The sequence below is a fragment of the Aedes albopictus genome, chromosome 3 (assembly GCF_035046485.1).
Source record: "Aedes albopictus strain Foshan chromosome 3, AalbF5, whole genome shotgun sequence".
Classification (NCBI taxonomy): domain Eukaryota; kingdom Metazoa; phylum Arthropoda; class Insecta; order Diptera; family Culicidae; genus Aedes; species Aedes albopictus.
Genome location: NC_085138.1, coordinates 294721987 through 294749563, shown reverse-complemented (window position 1 = coordinate 294749563; position 27577 = coordinate 294721987). Strand labels below are relative to the sequence as shown.

Genomic DNA, 27577 nt, shown 5'->3' with positions numbered 1-27577 from the left:
GATACTGTAAAATTTAATTAAACATATCTAGTAAATCGAAGAATATCTTACTCAAAGAGATTCTAAAACAGATCGATAATCCAATCCATTTCTGAGTTGGTGACCCAATAACTTATCCGCTAAGTTGGAGACCCTATACTACCATTCCGAAAATAGAAAAAGCGTTAATTTGCAGATTAATATAAACTGTAGCATATAGAACGGATAAGCAAATATAAACGATGTATCATTTTAAATTATCTGAGCATAACACACATACATATATCTAAGTTTATCGTTTGAAAGTTCACAAATGCTTTGAACTATTTGTCTGGCGGATGTTTTCAAATAGACGAAGTATTCTACTAAGCTATTCCCGGTAAACAAAGCTTTTAATTTAATGTGCTGTGAATCTCGTAAGCAGCTTATATTTTCAACAGCTCTATACAAACCGTTTCCTCGAGCGATACTCGTTCCAGATCGAAAACAAAAGCTCAGCCCATCATCGGTGACCGAAGCCTGTACCTTGTCCCATAAATAGTAATAAACGTAAATAATATTCCCGCTAGTCAACTAGCCCCCACCGTCGTAGCTAGCTAGTTGGAATCCCTCTTGGCTCAACCCCAAGTTGTTCGTTTCAAAAGCGTTCCCGTCAGTCAACTACCCACAAGCTCGGAGAACAGCGAGCGCACAAGGCTTCCAGTGCTTGGGGACTTTGCTAGTGACAATAAACAACAACTTTCACTTCCATTCCGCACAATAATGTCTTATTTACTTTCGGTGGGGTTTCTTGCGAGGGTTTCCACCGCGACCCTATGGGCACGCGGCACGCACTCGGTTCATGAATACGCAAATGAGACTCCCAATTGAAGCCCGGTAAATATTTGGCCGTCCGTTCTTTGCCCAGCCAGCACCGGAGCGTCACTAGGCGACGTTAACATGAATTAATGATAATTAAATTCGTTAGCATAACGGTACCCTAGAAACTTTCTGGAACTCAACCAGTGAAGGCGTTCGTATGGTATACCGCAATTCTGTAGTGGATGTGGCCTAAGAGGCTTTCAAGTTTTGAAATTGTATAGCAGCAAGCTCACAAAATCTCTTCTCGAAGCATTACTTTGGAGTGTTGAATTAAATTTTTCCATTTTATTAAATTATTTAAACTTAACAAAAAAATCACCACGGTTTTCATTACTCTGACCCATTGCACCCGCTGTAACCGTGCCCCTGAAACCCCTTTATACTGCTGTAAAACTCTCCTTCTACTGTCGAGTAATGATGAACACATGTTCATTCGACAGCTGTGGAAGATCACTTGTTCATTCAATGTTTGAGTTAGAGCACCTTTACCGGTGCGCAACTAAACTAAATTACATAGCGCAGTATCATAGCGCTATACCTTATCGGGGGCTACTAACCGAGCTAGTAAAATAGCGGCGAGGCTTTCGGGAAACATCGGGCGCACAAATTTAGGCGCCCGATAGTTGCGCGGGAAACGATTGCTATTTCAAATATGTCAAAAAAGCTGTATTGTTTTTATTTGTTTGTTTCGAACAAAACGCACCAGTGGTATGCAACAAATTTTGTAAACACTTGCAGTTAGATAAAATCTGCGAATATCACAAGCGAAAATGTCCAGGAGTACCCGTCGCAGCGTTCGGGTGAGAGAAGTGCGGGAAGAATCAAAAGAAAATATAACTCCCAAAGAATTTATCCGGGGATTAATCCGGAAGTTCCTCCGGGAATTTCATATACAATTTCTGTGGAGATTCCTCCTAGAATTCCTTCGAAGATTCCCCTAGAAATTCATCCGAAAATTCCTCAGGTGGATTGGCTTCTTTAGTGGTGTTGAGATAATTTCATATTCAGAATCTGCATGCAAAACTGAGCCGAAATCCAAATTTTCATCAGTTTTGACGCCCGGGAACCTATTTAAAAATCAATTTGAAATTTATATGGGAGCGATTTGTCGAATCACCCCTTGTCGCATTTTGTACTGAGCGGAGCTGTCAAGCAGTTGCCCAGCTGTCAAAAGGTGATTTCAAAAAATCTCTTGGAAATTGATTTTAGGTACCAAAATAATGTTCTAAAAATCTGAAAAAAATCATAGCGGCTCAGAAAAAGACGCTCTTTTGTTTAAAAATAAAAAATCATTGAATTCCTAAAAAAAACCCACGGAGGAATTTCCTGAAGAAACATCCGAATACAATTCTGAATGAACCCCCGAAGGAATTCTTGGAGAAACTCCTAATGGAATTCCTGGAGAAATTCCTGGAAAATTTCCCGGAGGAGTCCTCGGAGGAATTCCTGGAAGAATCCTCGGAGGAGTCCTCGGCGGAATTCTCGGAGGAATACTTGAAGGAATTCCCGGAGGAATCCTCGGAGGAATTCCCGGAGGAATCCTTGGAGGGAGTGTAGAATTAGCATAAGTTAAAATACACATAAATATAAACAAAAAAAAAAAATCTTTGGAGGAATTCCCGGAGGAATTTTCGGAGGAATTCCCGGAGGAATTTTCGGAGGAATTCCCGGAGGAATCCTCGGAGGAATTCCCGGAGGAATCCTTAGAGGAATTCCCGGAGGAATCTTCGGAGGAATTCCCGGAGGAATCCTCGGGGTAATTCCCGGAGGAATCCTCGGAGGAATTCCAGGAGGAATCCTCGGAGGAATTCCAGGAGGAATCCTCGGAGGAATTCCCGGAGTAATCCTCGGAGGAGTTCCCGGAGGAATCCCTGGAGGAATTCCTGGAAGAATTCTCGGAGGAGTCCTCGGCGGAATTTTCGGAGGAATCCTCGGAGGAATTCCCGGAGGAATCATCGGAGGGATTCTGTGAGTAATCCCCGAAGGAATTCCTGGTAGAAACCCTGGAGAAATTCCTGAATGAATTCCCGGAGGAACTCTTGGAGGAATCCCCGGAGAAATTCAAGGAGGAATCCCGAAAAGAATGAGAAGTCCAAGTAGAAATTTTAGGTAAAATCCCGGAAGAGATTCCTGGGGAAATCTTAGTACGTATTGCTCGAGGATACTCAGTAAAAATTCATGCTAGTATATCAGAGGGAATTCCTGGGGAATCCCAGAAGACATTCTTCCAAAATAGGTTTCCAAAATATTTTGTTTATACCGCAACAGTATTTGGCAACGACCGGTACGCAATCCGGTAACTAAATATAGTAGCGACCGGTGTGGAAATGAGTAACTAAACTAAAATGACAACTCTGTGGGCAATCATTTACTCACCCAGATAGTAGCCCCCGGTAAACTTGCTCTTACCGTACATATTTGCAGATTTCATTTTGCAAGCTAACGTCATCGGGAGGAGAACGGGAAGAACGAAAATAAAACGAGCGTTTATTCGAATAAACGCTCAATTTATGTTCGTTCTTCCCGTTCTCCTCCTGATCATAAGGCATAACAAAAACATAACAAAAATATATCATCGGTTTATATCTACAACAAAGCTTGTTATATTTAGATATATTTGTTGGAATCGTTCTGAAAACAAATTTGTATTTTATCATAGTTATAACAAAGTCAGTTACAACAAATTGAAATGTGATTTGATCAGCTCAACATCAATATTATAATAAACTAAGTTATAGTTTTCAAAAAGCAATGTACAGTGCTAGACATTCGTTTAGCCGAGGCCAAAAAAATTTCAAAAAAGTGTCAGGAAACTCATACAAAAGATTTTATGATAAAACTTTTTTATCGTAGGGATAGTATATCTAGTACTGCTTTATAAAAATGTGATACATCATACTTACATATACACTGAAACAAAAACGAGGGTAAATACCCTTCAAATGTCATTTTTGCCTAGACATTAATTTAGCCGAGGTAAATGAAAAATTGGTTTTCAATATTTTTTTTGAAATTTCGTGAGTATATTTCGAGGATATACCGTAAACCGGGGTCAAATTGATCTCCGGGTCGAAATTGATCAGACGTTTTTCGGTTAGATAAAGCATACTTTAAATAGTTTCCCTACAAATATCGTTTTCTACTCGATTCCTACAGCACGATACATGTGAAGAAACTATTAAAAGTATGCTCAATCTTACTGAAAATCGTCTGATCAATTTCGACCCGGAGATCAATTTGACCCCGGTTTACGGTACCCCAAGGCATTTAGTTTATGACGTGTTATCAAGATAATTGATCTTAAAAGTTTATTTATTTGTGAAATTAAGAGAAATATTTTTAAAAAATGTCCCGATAGGGAGAAGCGATGATTAACAAATTTATTTAAAAAAAATGATTTCTGTAAACACTCAAACGTAAACTAGATTAGCAGTTTTGAAAATATGGCACAGAATTATTGTTAGAAATGTTCAAATTATTGCATAAAATGTCATGCTAAAATTAAGTGTATTGGTTTTTGGTTGGTTAAACCTTAGAATGGGATTGATAGAAACTAAAACAAATAGTTCTGCGTTGAAATAAAGACGTGCCCTAATGCCTGTGCAGTATACCTGATTTATACTAGCATTACCAAATGAGTTAGAACTGCTAAGTGAAAGAACTGCAAGAAGTGTCAGAATTTTTATACCCTGTTTATTTAGAAGCAGATGCTCATACAAAAATGCAAGATATGGTCAATCAATTGGCTTCTTTCATTCAATCTGAAGACAAAAATTATAATTGAATCTTAGTTTTTAATCACATTTATTTTTAAAATGATTTATTTGAAGTAACGTCTAAACAAGTAATTCATGCTAGAAATTTGAATACTTTCGGTGCCATTTCTCGAAATGTGAGCTGTCCAATGTATGTTATTTCAGCCAGAATACAGTCTAGAAGATATTGCGAGCTATTAGAAGACATAATAATAGTAAACGCTGTGATTTATGCAAGTGAAACCATCATATTTCATCAAAACAATTCTTAAGTACGTGATTTTTTTATGGTTTGCGTTAATTTTTTTTGTAAAAAACATTGTTTTTCGTAAATTTTCAACCTGCACTCATCATGAAACTTTCATTAGATTCTTTTGAAACACTTCCGATAAAAATAACTACATCAAATCTCAATTTGGAACATTTACAATATTATGACATATTTATATGAGATGCATGTAAAATTAATATGGCAACACTTCTGAGAACGATCAAATTCATGATTTACAAGCCGATCTAAAATGCAGGTCGCCATACAAAATGATTTTGTTGGATATTTTTTGAAATTTGTTAGTTTTTTATTATGGAATTCGAAAAAATGTACAATTCGGCTAAACGAATGTCTAGACAAAAATGACATTTGAAGGGTTTGTACCCACGTTTTTGTTTCAGTGTATATGTAAGTGTGATGTATCATATTTTAATAAAACAGTACTAGATATACTATCACTTCGATAAAAATGTTTTATCATAAAATCTTTTGTATGAGTTTTCTGACACTTTTTTGGAAATTTTTAGGCCACGGCTAAACGAATGTCTATCACTGTATAACTTCCAAAAAGTGTTTCTTTACGGAATTTTTTACAAATTCCTCCAACAAATTCATCAGGAATTCCTCCAAGGATTCTTTCTTGTAAACTTGCAACTAATTTGAATTGATAGAAATTCCTTTTTGACTTTATTGTGCATCTTAGTGTCTGACGATATACAAATACAAAATAGTCATTGGAAGAGAACGCTCTTGATTAATAACTGCGGAATTGTTAATAAAACACCAAGCTGGCACGTTATGCCAATTTTCTTAGCAATTATTGCACCCGATTTCTTTTGGTTCTACCCTTAGGAAACTTTAGAAACTCCCTGAAGGATTCTTTTTGATAATTTTCCCCCTTCTAGGAATTCCTCCAAAGTTTACTCTAGAAATGTCTCCAATGGCAACTTCTTCAAGGATTATTTCAGGAACTCTTCCAAGGAATTCCTGAGGAATTCCTCTACGGATTTCTCCAGAAACTCCTCCTAGAATTCATTCCCAAATTCTTCCAAAAATTCCATCTGGCATCCATGCATTCTTTCGGGATTCCTCCAAGGATTCTTTTTGAAAAATCTTCATGGATTCTTTTGAAAATTTACCCAAGGATTTCATAGGAATTTTTTCCAAATATTTGTTTAGAAATTTCGTCAGTATGGTTGTAGCAGAAATTCCTTCAAGTTATGTTCCAGAAATTCTTCAAAGGCGTCTCTCAAGGATTCTTACGAGGATTTTGTGTGATCCAGTAGTAAACAAATAACCACTCAACACTCTAGCATGTGGTCACTCACTCTCTGTTGTATATATCATTACAATTAGGTACAGCTTTTTGCCGCATAGATCATCTGTGTATGTCCAGCTGCCAATCAAAATGGATATATCAAATGGTAAGCAAGTCAGAAGTACACTACTGCTGTTACGGGTACTCCGTACAACCAATAGAAGGGTAGTTTTTCTGTTCGAGTAAATAGAATGTTTAGGTTTAGTTCCCCCGTTATCTGTAGCGGCCGACTTCTGAAACGATCTATGTACGAAAATAAGTTTCTTCAAGAATTCTCCTGAAAGAAATCCTTGTTAGGATTCCAGATGAACTTCGTGGAGAAATCCACGGAGGAATTCCTGAAAAAGTTCTAGGGGATTTTTTGGAGAAATTCTAGCATGAATTAAAGGCGAATTCCCTGCAACATTTCTCAATGCAGAAAATCCTAAAGAACCTAAAACAATCCATAGAGTAGACCCTACAGCGAAAACAATTGACGGATCGTGGAGAAATTTCCAGCTGAATTCTTGAAAAAATTGCTGGAGTAATTCAGGAATAACTGAAGGTCTTCACAAAGATTTTTTGAAGCAATTCATAGATAGATCCCCAGAGAAATCCCTGGCTGTATCTCCGGTAGAATTTCTGGTAAAGTCCCAGCAGAACTTCCTGATGGAATCCTAAGCGAAACTCCTGAGTGAATTCCTGGGAAAAATCCTACCAAAATAACCTGAATAAATCCACGAAGTAATTATGAGAAATTATTAGAGAAATGACTACGAAAAAAGTCCTGCAGGAATACTAGCAAGAATTTCTGTAGGAATCCCAGCAAAACATACTTCTGAAGTATTTCAGGAGAAATGCCTGAAAAATAATATCTTAGGGCAATATCTGAAGGATTTTTTACAGAAATCCCCGGAAGAATTTCTGGAAGTGGAACACAAGCAGAAATTTCTGGAAGAATCCCAGCAGGAGTTCTGAGGAAATCTTATGATAAAGTATGGGGCTTTACGACTGGAAACTTGATGGAGAGAAGAATGGTTTCTCAGTCTTCGAACCACGCAGACGACTTTTATCTACATTCCCGACGTTTCGGCCTGGGGAGTTGGCCTTTGTCAAGCGTCGTAGTGTCTACCCTTTATCGTTTTTGAGGGTTTTTGCATAAGGAATGCTTTTCTGGGTGGCTTCTCGTGTATACGTGTTATTTTAGATTTTTTTTTTTAATTTTATTTAATTCACTGTGCACTAGTAACGACCGTGTAACCACAGACAAACAGACATCTAACTCTTCCCACTACCCATCGTTTCCCTTTTTAACGGTATATTTGAATATTCTACAGTTTGCAAGTCTCTCGCTTATGACGCTCGCATCGTTTCTGCTCCTGTTTGACCTTTGCACAGCCATCTACTCAGTGGGTTTGCGAAACACAGTGTAATTAACATTGGGCGAATTAACACAGCGTAATTAACATTGGGCGAACTCCAAGAAGATTTCACCATAGGTATCTTCATAAATAGGTGGTTGAGTGACCGTGATTGTATTGATATGGAGGTGCGGAATAATGCAGCACCCACTTCAGGGGAGATGAGTGACTGTGGTGCAGAAGGCGATCGTACTCCTAGGTCAGGGAGTTGGTTTTGAACTATGAAACAATGAACACGTCTGCGATCGTGACTGTTGTTATTTTTGCGGTATCTTCGGTAAAATCCCGGTTATGTGGCCCTTCCTGATAATGAAACTGGTCAGATATATGTACTATTACCAGAACGGCAGCATGCCTGCCTTTGAGACTCGCCGGACTCCGTCCGACAATATATACCGACCGTGCGGCCGTACCAAACCCGCAGCAGCGAGTTTGCCCCGTAAGTCGAGCCTCGTCTACCTTTCTACCTACACCAACAATGTGACCGAACCGACCCTTCCTCGTAGGGCTCGAATCCCCAGCGGTGAGTATGCCTCGTGCGAAAAGCCTCATTGGACTCCGTTAGGTAAAACCAACCGACCACGTGGCCGTACCGAAACTCCGATACCGGATTTGCTCCGTGAACCGAGCTGATGGGTTGCACTTCGCAGAATTGTAGAATCTTATGTGACGAAAACCAGTTTAATCCAAGAACAGCCATTTTAGTAAGTAGGAGAACAAAGTTTGTCCAAATTACTGAGTTTATTACAAGAGACATTGTAGCGAATAAAATGGAGGTCCCAATAATCCCGGGGAAAACTAAGGAATGCATTGCTTCTGCATATTTTCCAGGAGACGTTGATGATGTACCACCATATTTGGTCGTAAGTTTTGTTAATTATTGCATAAAAATAAACGCCCATTTTGTAATAGGGTGCCCATCATACCATATGGAGCAGTACAGATATTATTAAAAGAGGTGAGGGGTCTCAGTTAGCCTAGTGGTTAAGGCTATGGATCGCCAACCTTGAAACGGTGGATTCGATCCCCGGTCTGGCCGAGAAAATTTTCTCGAATCCCTGGGCATAGTGTATCATTGTTCTTGCAGCACAATATCCAAATTCATGCAATGGCAGGCAAAGAAAGCCCTTCAATTAATAACTGTGGAAGTGCTCAAAGAAGCGAGGCAGGCCAAGTCCCAGTAAAGCCATAAAGAAGAAAGAAGAAGAAGAAGAAGAAGAAAATGAGGATCTCCTGAATTACAATTCGTCTAATAACATAGACATATGCAATAAAGGGAATTCTCCAAGTTTTATTAATGCTATTCGACAGGAAGTTTTAGATTTTACGCTTTGCAGCTATCTGCTATCAGATAAGATCGCAAACTGGCATGTTTCTGATGTGGAATCATTGTTAGATCACAAATAGGGTATGTGTGCCATCAGTAATCTCATGCTCCCATATTCATCCTATTCGAAAACAAGCGATTACGGAACTGATTGATTCCGTTCTTTTTGTTTTCATGGATGCTCACTTCTAACAAAAAATACAAAAATAAGAAACAAAACAAATCCTTTGTTTTTCATAGGATGAAAATGGGAGCCACATGCTTAATAAGGGAACCAATACCCTATATCAGGTTCGATTATACAGCCGGATCAAATTTAATTGAAAGCTATAGAAATTCAAAGATAACTAACTGGGACCTCTACCGCTTTTATTTAATGGATGATAATTCTTATAAGGGTGAGCAGATCTTGTCTGTTTCACAGTTGGAAAATGCCTCTGATGGCAATTGCTAATGATTTTTTGTCATTTAGCAAAGTAAATATGGGGAAATCTTTCTTTCAAAATGGTGAGATTATTGATAAAATTCATCCAACCAGGGATGTCCCTTGGTGGAATGATAAGCTGGCAGAACTGAGGAAGAAATCTAGACATTTGTTCAATAGAGTAAAAGTTACATCTGATTGGGTTCAGTATAAACAAGCCCCTACAGAATGCAACAGAGAATTGAGGCTAGCCTAACGGAAGTACAGGAGACGGGTATGTGAAGACATCAATAACGCTCCTACGGCTGCAAGGCTTTATAAAGTCCTTTCGAGAGACAATTCAAATTGTCTTGGAAATTTTTAAAAAGAAGATGATACTGTTGATTCTTTTGAAACATTATTGGAAGTAATGATAAGAACTCACTTCCCAGGGTCGATTCCTTATTCGGATGACCAACAGGACTCAGATAAGGCAAGACATGCATGGTCGACCCATGCCTATTTATAAAAAAGCTTGTGAAATCTTCACATCGTCGAGGGTCGAATGGGCATTGAGCTTTTTTCAACCTTTCAAATCTGCCGGAAAAGATGGAATTTTCTCAGCTTTACTTCTTCATGGAAAAGAGGCGATTTGTCCGCTCTTAACCGAAATATTCAGAGCCATGACGGCCTTGTTGGTCTAGTGGCTACCGCTTCTCAATCCTATGCAGAAGGTCCTGGGTTCAATCCCTGGCCCGTCCCTTTCCTCCTACGTATACAATTCATGTATATTCACATGTTCATAGCCTTCGCAAGAACAGAAACGGGTTGAAAAAGCCGTTTCCCTTCTTTCCAACTTTCACAGCACATTGTCAATCTATCATATATAACGCCTACGAGTTATACAATCAAACGAACTGTGCCGCATTATCTTCCGAGTATTAAATACACGAATCTCTCACCTTACACCTGGCATTAACACACCAATGTGTGAACCCATTGTCAACCAAATCCCACCAACACTCCGACATCCGCATGAATTTTTGCAGACGCAGAAGTATATTCGGTCTCCTGTGAAAACAAACAATTACAATCATCATCTCCTTCCCCTTCCCCACATTGACCTGAAACCTGACGTGACAGGCGCCATTGTCGCCTTCAAATAGAAGATAACCAACACTCACACACTGAAGATGCCTGCTAGTCCCCGGCAGATATCTTATTGGTTCCTTGTGTGAATGTAGCTGGTCTGGCGATACTGGAGTAGCATCCACGGACGGTCAATCAAGCTCAAGCTCAAGCTGTCAACCGAAATATACAGAGCCAGTATTACTTTGGCTTACATACCTAAGGCGTGGCGTAAGGTTCGAGTTGTTTTTATCGCAAAAGCTGGCAAACGGAACAAAACAACTCCAAAAGCCTTCAACCCATAGCATTTCTTGTGTTCTGTTAAAGACCATGGAGAAAATCGTGGATGGCTTTGTCAAGTCTACCAGCTTAGGGAAATACCTCTAAGCAAATAACAATTTGCTTATCAAACAGGCAAATCTACCATATCAACGCTACAGTCGCTAGTCAGCAAAATTGAGAGTTCATTTCAAGCCAAGGAAATACCCGTGGTTGCTTTTCTCGAATTTGAAGGAGCATTTGGTAACGCATCCTACAGTTCAATGCGTTCAGCAATGGAAGCAAGGGGCTTGGATGCGTGCATTATCGAATGGATAATATCGATGCTTAAAGATCGAGATATCTCTTCGGTTCTTGGAGGTGCGCACTTATCAGTAAGATCTATTAAGGACTGTCCTCAAGGTGGAGAAGGAAAGCTATCGCCCTTACTGTGGTTTTTGGTAGTGTATAAACTCCTTAAAAGCCCATCAATCAAGGCTTTGAGGATATTGGATACGCAGGAAAATATGAAGGCCCGCTATCTAGCCGGCTACAATCTGCGTTGAATGTTACCCTCAAATGGTGCCGAGAGGATGGATAAAACGTAAACCCTTCAAAAACTGTAATTGTATCATTTACTAGAAGGTGAAAAATAAATCTTACTGAACCTTCTTTAGATGGATTGATTGATTGATTTGTCTTTATTAGAGAGACCTTCTTTAGATGGAGGAAAATACTGTTCTCGGAAGAAAATAAGCTTCTTGGGATAACTTTCGGCAAAAGACTGAATTGGAATTCACATTTAAACAATGTTTTAACCAAGGGTACGAATGCCCTTTGGGTCTGCAGCAAAGCCTTAGGAAAAACCTGGGGGCTTAGACCTAACATGATGCACTGGATCTATGCTGCAATAGTCCGGCCTAAGATTACTTATGCTTCACATGTTTGGTGGCCCAAAACAAATGAGGTAACCTCTCAAAGGAAGCTAAGTAACCTACAGAGACTTGCTTGTATATCTATGACAGGATCAATGAAAAGCACTCCATCAGTTGATGATGATTAACCTGGGCTTGTTAGGGGAATATCTGTAAGTAAAAAGAAAATCGCGTTAAGTACTCTTCCTTTGAATTCCACTAAGAATTTGCATCCTTTGACAGATACGTATTTCGACCTCAACTGTAAGGTCATCTTCAGTGTCTTGTACTTGACTTGATTCTGTTTTTTCTTTCGGACAGTCAAGCGGCTCTAAGTGCGCTAAGATCATTCACTTGTCAATCAAAGCTAGTGAGAATGCATTATTTCTCTGAAGCAAGTGACCAGTAGGAACGAGGTAACTTCATATTGGGTGCCCGGTCATTGTGGAATTCTGGGAAATGATAACGCCGACAATTTAGCCAGACAGGGTGCAACAAGCTTTGTAGGCCCTGAGTGGATTTCCTGAGTGTGCTCTTCGGATGAAACTAAAAACTTGGGAAATGTCCTTGGTTGAATCTAATTGGAATGCCACGGATACATCCAAGCAAGCGAAAAGGTTCATAAAACCCAGTGCAGAAAAAGCCAAATCCATGAATCTAAACAAAAGAAATCTTAGAGTAATTACTGGTCTGATGACTGGCAGAGCAAATATCATCTAAGTAAGATTGGAAAAATCCAATCCTCCGAGTGTCATTTCTGTCAAACGGAAAACGAAACTGCCGAGAATTTACTCTGTAACTGCGGAGTGCTGTCCCATCACAGATTTGCGATATTTGGTAGAGGGTTTCTAGAGCCCTTGGAAATTTGAAGAAATAATCCCAACAGTGTAATAAACTTTATAAAACGAGTTGTGCCCTGCTGGGATCAGGTGTTACATCAACCATTATCTATCACTTGTGACAGGATATTTGACTAGCAGAAAATTAAATATGGGTCGTACCACAATATTCCTAAATAATGGACGCAGTGGTTAAAAGGCTCTACAGATGAGGAAAAAAATGGGAAAATCTCTAGAGGGACCATAGGAAGAACAGTTGGAGGAATCCTAGTTTGAAAAATCACTGTAGCAATCACAGAAGGATCAAAAGAAGGAACTCTAGCGAGTATTCTTTGAATAATTCTTGAAGGAACTATTGGAGAAATCTGCAGAGAAATGCCAATTTTCTTGGATTCTTGAATTGAATTCTCGGAGATATCCATGTAGAAATCCCGTGAGAAATCACAAAAAGAATTTCTGATGAATTCCAGCAGGCATTTCTGGAATTTCGAGAGTAGTTTTGGAAAATCCTTGGATAAATTGCGGTAATTTTTGGAAAAATAATAAGAGAAATTCTGCTTTATGAAAAATTCATGGACGAACCACAATAAAAACTGCATGTAGACAACCAGGAGGAAATTCTGGAGGAATCCTTAGATAAATCATCTTTGAATTGTATCAAGCATGTCTGATGAGATTTTTCTGGAAATTATTGCTTAAGAGGTTTCTCCAACGATTTCTATATGTGCAAACCCTTCCAAATAATCCTCATAGATTTCTCTATAGATTCCTTCAGGAGAGCCTCTTGAAATAATAGTAAAAGTTCCTAATAGGATTGCTTCAGATTTTCATTAGGATTTCGGCAGGTACTCTTGCTGGGATTTCTGAAGCATTTTCAGCTGGGATTTCTCCAGTAAGTAATTGCTGTTGGAAGCCCACCAAGACAACCAAGATTTCCTAAAAGAACCGGAGAATATGCCCGGTGGCCATATATGATAGTTCCTTAATAGTGCAAACCGATTATAAACAATGATCGATGGTAAAGGTATAAGTTTTTATAGAAATAGAGTCTTATAAGAATCTGATCAAGTGACCCACCGGAATACCTCCGACCACAGGTAACATTCCGACGTTCTCGGTCCATTTTAAGACTATACAGCCATTCCATAGAAAAACGATATAGTGCATCTCCGATTGTCGTGAAACTTGGTGGGCTTGAAGTTCTTCGGAAATAATTCGATCCATATTTTTTTATTTCGTCATTAGGGTGACCAATTTTCATATAGGGTGGTCCAAAAAAATAAGGTTTTTCAAAACTAAAAATTTTCAAAAAATCGTAACTTCTGAACCAGTTGACCAATTTCAAACTTCTTTTTTTTTTGTTTGAAAGCTATTAAATTGTAGTTTTTAGGAAAAATACGTTAAAGGGGCTAAAATGCAAAGTGTACTATAAAATATGCAAATATATTAGTTTTTTTCACGTTTTCATGGTCTCGGGACCAAAGAGGTACCCTGGTTTTATATTTTTATCGGAAAATTTAGGAAATTTGGCGTAACATATAGAAAAACAGAGATGTATGTTTTTTAGTTTTTGAGATATGATTTTTTGAAAATAGAAGGTGAAATTTTCCCATACAAGACACTTTCTTAAATTTGATTATATTTTGATTCCTTATAATGTTATGGATATCAAAACCACCAGGAATCACATTAAAAAGCAATATTATGCATAGTTTTATGAGAATTTGCAATTTCAAGCAATTTTAGAGTAGCTAGTACTAAAATATATGACTCTCTATATTCAAAAAATCATTTCTCAAAAACAAAACAACATATATTTTTGATTTTTTGATATGTTCGCTGAATTTTCTGATAAAAATATAAAACCAGGGTACCTCTTTGGTCCCGAGACCATGAAAACGTGAAAAAACTAATATATTTGCATATTTTATAGTACTCTTTACATTTTAGCCCCTTTAATGTATTTTTCCTGAAAACTACAATTCAATAGCTTTCAAACAAAAAAAAAAAGAAATTTGAAATCGGTCAAATGGTTCAACAGTTACGATTTTTTGAAAATGTTTAGTTTTGGAAAACCTTGATTTTTTGGACCACCCTATATGAAAATTGGTCACCCTAATGACGAAATAAAAAAATACGGGTCTAATTATTTCCGAAGAACAGTTTGCTTTCTGCCACCGACAAGCACAGTCGAGAGCAAATGCTCTCCGCGCGCCTGTTGTTTAGGTAGCCAAAAAGTGCTTTGTGCTCGGTCGTTCGCTTCACACTGTGTCGGTGCCGGTGGAATTTGATATCATTGTGGGAATAATTTTATTATCGGAATGGATGGACTGATAGTCAATACTGTTCAGTTCCGATTCCCGTCGTCTAGTCCACGACCATCGTGGACAGAAATCGCGACATTTTTGAAGCAGCTGGATGTCGATTTGTCTAAGCTTGAAACGGCATACAAAACGTCGCATGACCGTTCGCTTTGTGTGAAATTTACTTCCCCGGAGGCGATGAAAGAAGCGTTGGAGAAGAACACGGAGCCAAGAAGATTCGTTTATACCTGTGGATCATCAGTGGATGTGCGAATGGCAATAGCAGGCAGAAATGTTTGCTACGTGCGGATTTTCGATTTGCCGCCGGAATTAAGCGACGATAGTCTATCTTCAGCGCTTGGGGACTACGGCAAAGTGGAGTGGATGACCCGCGAAAAATTTCCAGCGAATCTTGGTATGGACCATTTGTACACCGGTGTCAGGGGTGTATATATGGATGTCGAAAAGGAAATCCCCCCGACTATCGATGTAGGCAGCCGGAAAGCCCCAGTATTCTACGATGGATTAAAGGATGTGTGTTTCTCGTGCCGAGGTGTTGGACATCGGAAAAAATCCTGCCCCCAGCGTCAGATTCGTAACAAACCGGAAAGTAAAAAGGATGTCTCGCAGCCCACGTCATACGCGACGATTGTCTCAGGACAAGAAGTCGTATCGGAGCAACTGAAATCAGCGGAATTGGTTGAAGATATTATCGAGGTCCTGGACGAAGAAGTGCTGGAATCACCAACGGAAACAGACAGCGAAGAACAGTGGCAGCAAGTTTCGCGCAGCAGCGGTGTCGAAAATCAAAAGGAAATACGTCGGAAAGAAGCCATAGAGGAATTGAAGCAAGTAGCAAAGGCAGTTGGAGAGGCTATAAGTAAACAGAATGCAAGTCAGCGGCGAGCTCAATTTGCGTCTGCAGGATCAGGATCAAAGGAGCATTCTCGTCCGAAAAAAATGTGCGCCCGGCGATCCAACTATTGAATTCTTTGTATTGTAATTAGAATAATAACAAATTTATTCATGTAGAACCACGGCTCTGTAGAGTTTTTAGTTAAACATTTGAGCCTTTCAAATAAACAAACTAGAAAAAAAAAAAAATATTTCCGAAGAACCACCAAGTTTCACGACAATCGGAGATGCACTATATCGTTTTTCTATGGAATGGTTGTATACATGTACGAGTAAACTGTGAAGAAAATTGTACAAATCTTTAAAGTATTCGCGGAACGGCGAGATTTTAAATTCGTAATAATTTAAACGAAGCTAGAGGACTACTAATTGCTAAGGAATACAACATCAAATGTTTGCAAGTTGTACACAAGAACCGTGAGGCTAAAACCAGAAAAGTTATCAATGTTACGCTGAATTCCTGTACCTAGAAATATCCTTTGGAATATTCGCAATTTTCCTGTTAATCCGCTTCTACCTGTTAAACAATGCAAGAAAAAAAGTCTGCCAGAAAGCCATTACTCTAACTCTACCTTTCCCAATTTTCCCCCATCAGAATGGCATTTCCATGTATTAATGTTAATTAAATCTATTAGCATACCTTTTGATTTGCTCCTTCAAGCTTTCGCCAAAACTCGCCCAAAAGAAACTGGAAAACGTATTCCGTCCTATTGATTGATGGTATTCCGAATTGGGAACGAAAATGAAATTTATTGGATTTTCACTCTTCGCTTTTGCCAGCAAACACTCAATGTCGACGGTGGGTCGGTCGGCAGGTCGGTGCGGGGACACAGCGGCGCCGCCGTATTTTCAAACAAACAAATCAACCTTTTTCCGGTGAGGTGAAAATTCACTCGTTGTGGTAGCCGGTCGCGGTCTGACTTTTTTTTTTCTCGGTCAAAGCTTACCCCTTGCAGTCAAACACACACACACACGTGCTAGCAATTTATGGGGTATACACAACGTCGCGGGGCACAAATTTCAAATTCTAATTTTTCACACCGAAGAGACGAGCATCAATTGCAATAGATCACTGCGAAGGGGTCGTCGTCGTTTTTTTTTTGGGTTTTCACTGGTTTGACTTTTGGGGGTTGGGCAAATATTTGATTCACATAAATTTACGGTGATAACACACGGGGCTTTTTTTCTTCCGAACGGGCTCCGAACGAGAGCATGGAGGTGAATAATGTTTGTTTGCACGACGACGAGGATATATTATCCGGATGAAGTTGCAGATCCCGGTTCGAGAGTGGCGAGGTCCAGGAGGGTCGCAAACGACTCGCAGAGGGCCAATAATTTTATGATTAATTCGAAGCTCGCCGTCAGCAACGATGATGGCCGCTGGCTTGACGTCGTCGTTGCAACATTCACACGCGGGGATCACTCGAGTGGCATTAATTATTCAGAACGTGTTATCCGGCACTCGTCTCGTTGTTGGATGCTGTTCTACAGGGCAGCCCTTTGAAGCTTGATAGACACTGAGACAGGTATCACATGAAAGCTCCTAGTTGGAATGAAAATTTATTACCACCAAGAGACACGTTTTATCTTCAAATTATTTTTATCGTGTGTAACCGGAGAACATCACCATAACAATTAATCAAGAATGATAACAAATTCACTTGGTAGAACACTGCGGAAGGTTATCCTTTTTTGCAAAATGTTTGCTTTTAATCAACTGCAAATTTCATCGTCGAAGGTTCAACCACCGTATCACGTTTCTCCCTTTGTAGCTTCTTCACATCAAACAACTTGAAGCCAAAGGCTCTCCGGAATGAACAAGCAGAAAATATCCTTTTTATTAGTGTCGGCTTTCTGCTTTTCTTCGCTTGTTACGTAGTCATGAAGAATGGCTGTTTCACGTATACAACCTACCCCAACACGAGGACCGTCACACTTATGCCTTTGCAAGGCTGCGAAACTCCAATCCCATTATGATTGATGAAAAGCACTCTCCTAAAATAATTTCCACCTCTTTTACGCACCCGCTTTCGTCGGGCATCTTACGATGTCGCGGAAACGTCAAGGACCTTCTCCTTCCTTTTCAGGACATGGCTTTCATCCAAATACACTTTCCACTTTACAAGCAAAACACACCCCTGCGACACGGGAGCCTTATTCTCTTGCACTGCTCTTCTTGCTGCTTACTTCCGCCACTGGACTGTTTACTTTTCACTTATCTCCGAAAAAAGCTCAACTCCAAAACAGAGGACACTATTTTAGCGAAATTTCATTCCGAAAACTGCTAATCCACTCTAGCCACCAAGAGCGCTAATGGACTAATTGTATTTTCAGGGAAAAAAATATCCCCTTAATGCAAGTCCAAGCTTATCTTCTTTGACAGGAAAATCCTTTTCCAGTTAATCATAAACAGTTATGCATTTGCGATCCAATTTCCATCCCAAAGATTTCACTTCCGGAAAACACACGTACAACGTAAACGGACTAGCCCAGGATAGAGTATGACTCGCACGGCTCGAGCGGCACGACTATCTGATTTCAGTCGGTTCCGCTACCAAACAGAGTTATCCTTCTGCCTCTGGTTTTGAGAACAATCGCTTTTCCGAACATTTCCCGAGAGCGCCAACAAGTTCTCCCACCGCCTAATCTAGTACCGCACTCACGTGAGCCACCACACTTGCTATCACAACCACAAACATCGTCCTGACAGGACCTCAGCTGACTGTTGGTTCTCCCTCTCCCACGAGCGAGAGAGAGTCTGCATATCGCAAATCCTTACCCACCCTCAACGTAAAACTTCCTGTTGGCACACCATAACCATACACAACAAAACCATTCAATATTTATGAATTCAGTTCTTCCGCTATCGATGAACTTCCCCCAAGCAAACGACACGTTCTTTTCAAAAAAACCTTCACACAATACTAATCCATACATCCTAATCACAACAAGACACCTAAACTCGTAACACTAAATCCCTTTCCATTTCCCATCGAACACCTTATGATGATGACGGAACTCAAGAACCAGGACAATTTTCCCACGAGTTTTCCCTAGCACCACCACCAACACATTCTCACCAGAGCTAGCAGTGGCGCCAAGTTTCGGAGAGTGTTGAGAACCTCTCCCACAGCTCTCCCAATTCAGCGGCCTGGCGAATTTTGCTGAATGGGCGGTGGGTTGGTTGCTGGTCTGGTCTGCCTGTTCCGAATTTCCGTCTGTCTGTCTGTCTGCTGGTCTGCCTGCTTGTCTGATTCCTTCTTTTCCGTATTCGTCTGCTACCGAGCTACCCACCTACCCACTACAGTGACTGGATTCGATGGGGTGGGTTTCGTACCGGATAGACGGTTTTCTCACCATAGGAAGACAGCAAAAATGGGTTTTGCGCGTATGCATAGGCTGCTTCCGGAGGGTGCATCTTTACGGTTTGGGTAACGCAAGAATAAGGATACGGGGTAGTGAGGTTGCTTTGCAAAACAGGTTGGAATTTTTATTTAATGGAAGGCTTGTTGGACGAGAAGGGATAACTTTCGTTAATGACGTTTAATTATGAACATTATTGGTTCTAAACACACCTTTTTGCATAGCAACTTTACCCTATTTTTCCTGTGTATCATATATCGCCTGCATCATTTTTTACCGTGGAAAGGTTCGGCAAAGAATTTGTTGGAACTAATTGGAGGGCTTGTTGGAGAGCTACGTCGGACTTATCAGAAGTAATTCGTATATACAAAGTACAACTTAACCTTCTTCGTGCATTAGAAAAAAGTTACGAATAATGCATTGGGGTCGGACTCTTATAGAATGATGATTTTTTCACCAATTCAAATGACCAAAGTCTTATTTGATAGATAATTTCGTCAAGAATGTGTTGATATGTTGAAATAGTGGTTCCGGGAACATTGGCCACCGGGAATCTGCAACATAGGGCATGGTGCATGGACATGTGGGAAAGCACTACATTTTGCCAGTAGTTGTGGAATATCTCGCGTTCTGGACCACTTAGAAGGATACTGTCTTCGGCAAAGTTGCTCAGTAGACTAAGAGCTTTCACATAGGAAACAATTCAGTTCGAGAATCACTCACTGCGTGGCGCTAGTGTTCTTAGGAGCTTCCAGTTCAGTCTGAACGTCGTATATCTCGTGTTCTGGACCACCTAGAAGGATACTGTCTTCGGCAAAGTTGCTCAGAAGACTAACAGCTTTCACATAGGAAACAATTTAGTTCGAGAATCACTCACTGCGTGGCGCTAGTGTTCTTAGAAGTTTCCAGCCCAGTCTGAACGTCGTATATCTCGTGTTCTGGACCACCTAGAAGGATACTGTCTTCGGCAAAGTTGCTCAGAAGACTAACAGCTTTCACATAGGAAACAGTTTAGTTCGAGAATCACTCACTGCGTGGCGCTAGTGTTCTTAGGAGTTTCCAGCCCAGTCTGAACGTCGTATACCTCGTGTTCTGGACCACCTAGAAGGATACTGTCTTCGGCAAAGTTGCTCAGTAGACTAAGAGCTTTCACATAGGAAACAATTTAGTTCGAAAATCACTTTCACATAGGAAACAATTTAGTTCGAGAATCACTCACTGCGTGGCGCTAGTGTTCGTATGAGCTTCCAGTTCAATCTGAACGTCGTATATCTCGTGTTCTGGACCACCTAGAAGGATACTGTCTTTGGTAAAGTTGCTCAGAAGACTAAGCGCTTTCACATAGAAAACAATTTTTTCAAGAATCACTCACTGCGTGGCGCTAGTGTTCTTAGTAGCATCCAGTTCAAGTTCAGTCTGAACGTCGTTTATCTCGTGTTAAAGACCACTTAGAAGGATACTGTCTTCGGCAAAGTTACTAAATAGACTATTAGCTTTCACATAGGAAACAATTGAGTTCGAGAATTACTCACTGCGTGGCACTAAAGTTCTTAGGAGCTTCCAGTTCAGTCTGAACGTCGTATACCTCGTGTTCTGGACCACCTAGTTACTCAGCAGACTGAGAGCTTTCAAATAAAACACAATTTAGTTGTAGTCCTCTTAGGAGCTTCAAGTTTAGTCTGAACTTCGTATATCTTTGGAAAAGTTACTCAGAAGACTGAGAGCTTTCACATAGAATACAATTTAGTTCGAGAATCACTCGCTATGTGGCGCTAGGGCTTTTGAAAGATTCCAGTTCAGTCTGGACGTCGTATATCTCGCGATCTGAACCACTTTGAAGGGAATACTGTCTTGGGAAAAAATGATCAGAAGACTAAGAGATTCCGCATATAAAACAATTTAGTTCAAAAATCGCTCACTACGTGGCGCTAGTAGTCTGTGGCGTCGTGAATCTCGCGTTTCGGACCACTTAGAATAATACGGCATGGTTGCACATAAGATTGAAGGCTTTCACATAGAGAATAGTTTAGTTCGAAAATTACTCACTACGTGACATTAGTACTTTTCTAAGCTTTCAGTTTGCTCTAAACTTTCTAAACCACCTAGGTGGACACTGTCTTCGGCAAAGTTACTCAGAACACTGAAAGCTTTCACATGGAAAACAAACTGAATTTCCTGACTTTACCCACTTAGAAGGATACTGTCTTTGACAATGTTGCTTTTTCACATAGGGCACAATTTAGTTCAAGCTACTCACTACGTGACGCTAGTGTTCTTGGGGTATCCAGTTATGTCTAAATGTCGTATATCTCGCAATCTGGACCACTTTGAAGGCCATAAGTTTTCGCCCATAAGATTAAAAACTTTCACATTGAAATCATTTCAGTTCGAGATCCTCTCACTACGTGGAAGTTTTTGGTTTAAACTTAGTATATATCACGCTCTGGACCGCTTTGAAGGATACGGTCTTCAGCAAAAAATCTCAGCAAAATAATAGGTTTCAAGATTCAATTTAGTTCGAGAATCACTCACTAAGTGATACTATTTTACTTGGGGTCTACCAGTTCAGTCTAAATGCTGTAAATCTCGTATTAAGGACCACTCAGAGAAAACCTCACTTTAACTATAAGTTGCCCGGAAGAATTATAGTTTTCTAGTAGAAAGCAATTTAGTTCCACATTTATTCACTACTTGGCACTAGTGCTGTAATGAGCTTTGATTCAAGGCGTTGCATATATCACGATTTAGATCGCTACAAATGACAACTGTTGTTGCAAAGAAGGATGTCCAGTTTGATCAAACGGTTATATTTCTCGCGTTTTGAACCACTTCGAAGGACACTCTCTTTGACAGAATTTCCCAGAAGACTTAGAGCTTTCATCTGAAAAACAATTCAGTTTGAAATTTTCCCACTGTGTGGTCTTAGTAGTTTCCAATATAGTCTAGTCGTCATTTATCCCGCATTTTGGACCACTTGAAAGATTGCCGTATCAGCAACGTTGCTAAGACGACTTTCTTCAAGACAACAATTAAGTTCGAGATTCAATCACTGTATTGGTTAAGTTCTGTAATAAGCTACGAGTTTGGTCTAGGCGTCCTACATTTCACGTTTTGAACCATTTAGAAAAAATACAGGTTTCAGAAGATTTGCTCAGAAGAATAAAAGCTTTTTAATTTGTATAGGAGGTTTTCAAGAAATCTCTTTGGGGATCTCCTATTAAAATTTCCTAGACAATTGATAAAAAGTTTTCGGGCAGTTCTTTTGGAACTTTTCAATAATTCCATTGAAAACACTTTCGGTATTTTTGACAATTGCTTTGCATTTCATTTAAAAATGTATTCATATTTTATAATGTTTTATTTTTTTATATCTTCGGAAAGTATTTTGAGAAATTGTTTTTTTTTATTTCTTTGGTAACACCTTCGGAAAGTTCTTCTAAACTTTGTTGGCAATCATTTAGAAAACTCTTTGATATTTTTTTTTTGTATTTATTTGATTGCTCCGACAATTCCTTCAATAGTTCTCTCTGCAAATTCTTTGTTATTTTTTTTGCTTTCATTTTTCAATACATATTTTGTTTGAGTATTTGTTCTGCAATTATAATGAAAATGCATTAAAAAATTCCTTTGAGAATTTATTTGATAAATACTTTTAAAATTTCTTTCTGCAATTTCTTATTGATTTCTTTCTGCAGTTTCGTCGGCAAATTAATTGTGATATTACCTAGCAATTTCCTTTTTTTCTTCTTCAATTTCTTTAAAAATCACACAGTGAATTCCTTTGGAAATGATCGTGAAATTACATCAAGATTGTTTGGAAACTTCTTTTGCAATGCTTTCGGAAGTGCCTTCGACAGCTTATTTGGTATTCTTTTCGAAAATTTCTTCTGCTACGGAATTTACTTCAGAATTTCCTTGTGAAATTTCACTAGCAATTCCTTTGGAAAGTCATTCGGTTATTTCTTGAGGGTGCCTTCAACTATTTCAACATTCAAACGTTTTTGGAAGTTGCTTTTAGAAACATTCTGAATTTTTTTCTAGAACTTCTTGATTTTTGATGAACTTCTTGAAAACACCTTGATTTTTGGAAATTATTTAGGCAATTCCGATAAGATTTTCTCCGGCCATACCATTGTATTTTTTTCAAATCGTAAGGAGTATCTGATTGAATTTCCAAAGTAATAACAAACAAAATTCTGTAAGGATTTTCTAAAGGAGTTTCCAATGCTGAAATAATACTGAAGATTTTTTTTTAAATTACAAAACAAATTGCCAGTTAAATTTCCAAAGGGATTGCAGATGAAACTTCCAAAGAAAGCCGATGAACCTGCCTACGGCAGAAAATCCCGTTATTCGGGGATAAAAAAAAACTTCCAAAGAAATTTATAAAGGAAATCCCGTAAGAGTTGCCTGATAAATTTGCGCACCGTCTTCAGCCAAAGACTGAATATATCTTACACTAGACAACGGATAACATGTTAAACTGTTATACATCTAGTGGTTCAATGAAGAATTTTCCGTTTGGCGAAATTTTTCTCCCGACCGGAATGGGAATCGAACCCACAATCCGTAGCTTACAATACGCCTAAAAAGCTGGCGTTACTAACAGTACGATCACGAACCCCACAGTTATGCTGTGTGTATTTTCATAAATAATAACTTCAAAAAAAAAATCCAATATTACTGCTGAGAAATTTCCAAAAGATTTATCGAACAAAATTCCAAAGAATTGCCAAAATAGAAAACCCAAAAAAAGTTTTGGATCAAATCCAATAAAAATTGCTGAAACGATTTTCAAAGAATTTGCTGAAGAAATTCCGCCAAAAGGAAACACGAAATGTTTTCACAGGGTTACTTATAAGAAATTCGCCAAACCGATTTGCAAAGGAAATACCGAATCAGTAAGAATTGGCAAATATGTTTCCAAAAGAATGTTGAAAATATTCCCAAAGTAATAAGCAGAAGCTTTTCCAAACAAAGTGTAAAAAAAAACCAAAAGAATATTCAGACGGGCCTCAAAGAAATTTCTTAAGAAGAAGTTTCTAAAGAAGACCACAAAGTCATTGACGAAGCATTTGTTACATAAGTTCCTAAAAAACATGGAAAACTTTCACCAAAGAAATTGCGAGTTCAATTGTCGCTAAGACAGTTTCCAAAATAATTGGCAAAAAAATTCCGAAAATAATTTAGCAGGCTACGAATGAGTGTAATCAGTTTTGTACCTTTTAATTCCGCCCTATTTTGCATATCCTTTGACATCACTCATTCGTAGAGGGTATTCTGCTTAGAGGGTTCAAAAAGTCGGTACAAGATCATAATGTAGCAGGTTTAAAAAATCCCAAACAAATTCCCGAAGGAACTTTCAAAGTGATTTTAGAACCGATTTTCAAAGAAACTCCTGAAGGGATTGCTGCACAGATATCCAAAATTATAACTGAAAAAAAATTAGAAATTTCCGAATAAACTACTTGACACCGAGATCAAACTGACAGCTCCAAAGAACACAACTACCACATTGTGAGCGAATTTTGAAATAAACTTTCAATGTGAAAGCTTCTTTTCTTCTAGGAAGGTTTTACAAACATAGTAACATGGATATACAACGATATATCAAGCTTTCAGCTTCTAAGAACAATACACTCCAAATATTTTTTCCTGAAATTTGCCGAGTTGAAAGTTTTAGCAAAATCTTTGTGAAAATACAGCAAGGTTTGTTGATTTGTTCAGGCAAATCTACTGATCACCATCAACGTATTGCTGTAACTCAGCAAATTTGGCCGAAAGTTCAACATAAAAAGCTTATTCGTTAACTTCAGCAAAATTTTGCTGAAAGCGTCTTGGTGTGTAGCATCACATCATGAAAACTCTAAGTCTTTTGAGTAACTTTACAGAAGGCAGTATCCTTCTAAGTGATCAAGAGCGCAAGATTTACGACGTTCAGACTAAACTGGAAGCTCCTAAGAACATTAGCACCACGCAGTAAGTGATTTTCGAACAAAATTGTTTCCTATGTAAAAGCTTTTAGTCTTCTGAGCAGCTTTGCCGAAGGCAGTATCCTTTTAAAAGGTCAAGAACACGAGATATACGACGTTCAGACTGAGCTGAAGCACCTAAGAACACTAGCGCCACGCAGTGACTAATTCTCGAACTAAGTTGTTTCCTATGTGGAAGCTCTTAGTCTTCTGAGCAACTTTGCCAAAGACAGTATCCTTTTAGAGTCCAGAACACGAGGTACACGACGTTCAGATTGAACTGGAAGCTCCTAAGAACACTAGCGCCACGCAGTGAGTGATTTTCGAACTAAATTGTTTCCTATGTGCAAGCTCTTAGTCTTCTGAGCAACTTTGCCGAAGACAGTATCCTTCTAGGTGGTCCAGAACGCGAGATATACGACGTTCAGACTGAACTGGAAGCTCATACGAACACTAGCGCCACGCAGTGAGTGATTCTCTAACTAAATTGTTTCCTATGTGAAAGCTCTTAGTCTACTGAGCAACTTTGCCGAAGACAGAATCCTTCTAAGTGGTCCAGAATACGAGATATTCGACGTTCAGACTTAACTGGAAGCTCCTAAGAACACTAGCGCCACACAGTGAGTGATTCTCGAACTAAATTGTTTCCTATGTGAAAGCTCTTAGTCTTCTGAGCAACTTTGCCGAAGACAGTAATCCTTCTAGGTGGTCCAGAACGCGAGATATACGACGTTCAGACTGAACTGGAAGCTCATAGGAACGCTAGCGCCACGCAGTGAGTGATTCTCGAACTGAATTGTTTCCTATGTGAAAGCTGTTAGTCTTCTGAGCAACTTTTCCGAAGACAGTATCCTTCTAAGTGATCCAGAACACAAGATATACGACGTTCAGACTGAACTGGAAGCTCCTAAGAACACTAGCGCCACGCAGTGAGTGATTCTCGTACTAAATTGTTTCCTATGTGAGAGCTCTTAGTCTTCTGAGCAACTTTGCCGAAGACAGTATCCTTCTAGGTGGTCCAGAACGCGAGATATTCCACAACTACTGGCAAAATGTAGTGCTTCCCACATATCCGACATAGTGCCCTATGTTGCAGATTCCCGGTGGCCAATGTTCCCGGAACCACTATTTCAACATATCAACACATTCTTGACGAAATTATCTATCAAATAAGACTTTGGTCATTTGAATTGGTGAAAAAATCATCATTCTATAAGAGTTTGGTTTTCTGGGTCATAATGACCCCAATGCATTATTCGTAACTTTTTTTGTGGCGCCATTTTGGTTTCACCTTAAGAAAAAAATTTTTTTTCAAAAGACTCGTTTCTGAAAAATATTAAAAGTCAAGAAGTTTCATTACGATAAGTTAACTAACAAAAGAGATATTAATGCTTGAAATCGCGTTTTGGGTCATAATGACCCTAATGCACGACGAAGGTTAATTGTGACAATATGAATTATAAGTAATACTTGTCGACAGTGGTGCTTAACTTCACGTTCAAGATATGACATAATCAACAATACTACGCCACAATACTCGGTTTGTGGCTGCTGCTCTCCATACTCAGTCACGCCCAATGCTCGTCAAGTCAGCGTGACTTGACAACCTGGTCCAACCATTGTGCTCTCTGCGCTCCATGCCTTCTTCTGCCAACTGGAGCAGTCACGAACACAAAATTTTGCAGGGTTGTTGTCCGGCATTCTTGCAACATGCCCTGCCCACCGTATCCTTTCGGCTTTGGCCATCTTCTCGATGCGGGGTCGCCGTAAAGTGGAGCAAGCTCGTGGTTCATCCTTCTCTGCCACACACCGTTCTCCTGCACACCGCCGAAGATCGTTCTTAGCCCGCGTCGCTCGAAAACTCCGAGTGCTTGCAGGTCCTTCTCGAGCATGGTCCATATCTCGTGTCCGTAGAGGACCACCGGTCTTATTAACGTTTTGTACATGGCGCATTTGGTGCGTGAGTGAATCTTTTTAGATCGCAGCTCCTTTTGAAGTCCGTTGTAGGCCCTTCTGCTGATGATGCGCCTTCGTATTTCACGACTTACGTTGTTGTCAGCCGTCAGTAAGGATTCGAAGTAGACGAATTCCAATACCACCTCAAAGATATCCCCGTCTATCGTTGCATTACTACCCAGACGGATTTGGTTGTGTTCGGTTTCGCCTACCAGCATGTACTTTGTTTTAGAGGCATTCACCACCAGCCCGACCTTTGTTGCTCGGAGTTTCAGGGGGGTGTCCGTGTCGTCCGCAAAGCACACAAATTCACCGGATTTTGTGAAAATCGTTCCCCGGCTGTTGAGCCCGGCTCGTCGCATCACACCTTCCAGAGCGATGTGGAAGAGTAGGCATGAGAGTCCGTCACCTTGTTGCAGTCCCCGGAGAGATTCGAATGAACTGGATAGTTTACCCGAAATCCTAACGCAGTTTTGCACACCGTCCATCGTTGCTTTAATCAGTCTGCTTAGCTTACCAGGAATGACGTTTTCGTCTATGATTTTCAATAGCTCTGCGCGGTTGATACTGTCGTATGCCGCTTTGAAGTCGATGAACAAGATGATGCGTTGGGAC

The 27577-nt window shown here is 39.6% G+C and overlaps 1 long non-coding RNA gene across 2 annotated transcripts in view; it reads right to left on the bottom strand.

The window, feature by feature from the left end:
• Positions 1 to 18643, bottom strand: part of LOC134284024 (uncharacterized) — a 1044900-nt gene extending 1026257 nt beyond the window's left edge. Inside the window, exon 1 of one of the 2 annotated variants that reach the window (XR_009995578.1) lies at positions 16312 to 18643. This is a non-coding gene — a long non-coding RNA (uncharacterized LOC134284024). The remainder of the gene's footprint in view (positions 1 to 16311) is intronic. The other variant, XR_009995577.1, reaches the window with a different exon arrangement.
• Positions 18644 to 27577: the final 8934 nt, after the last annotated feature.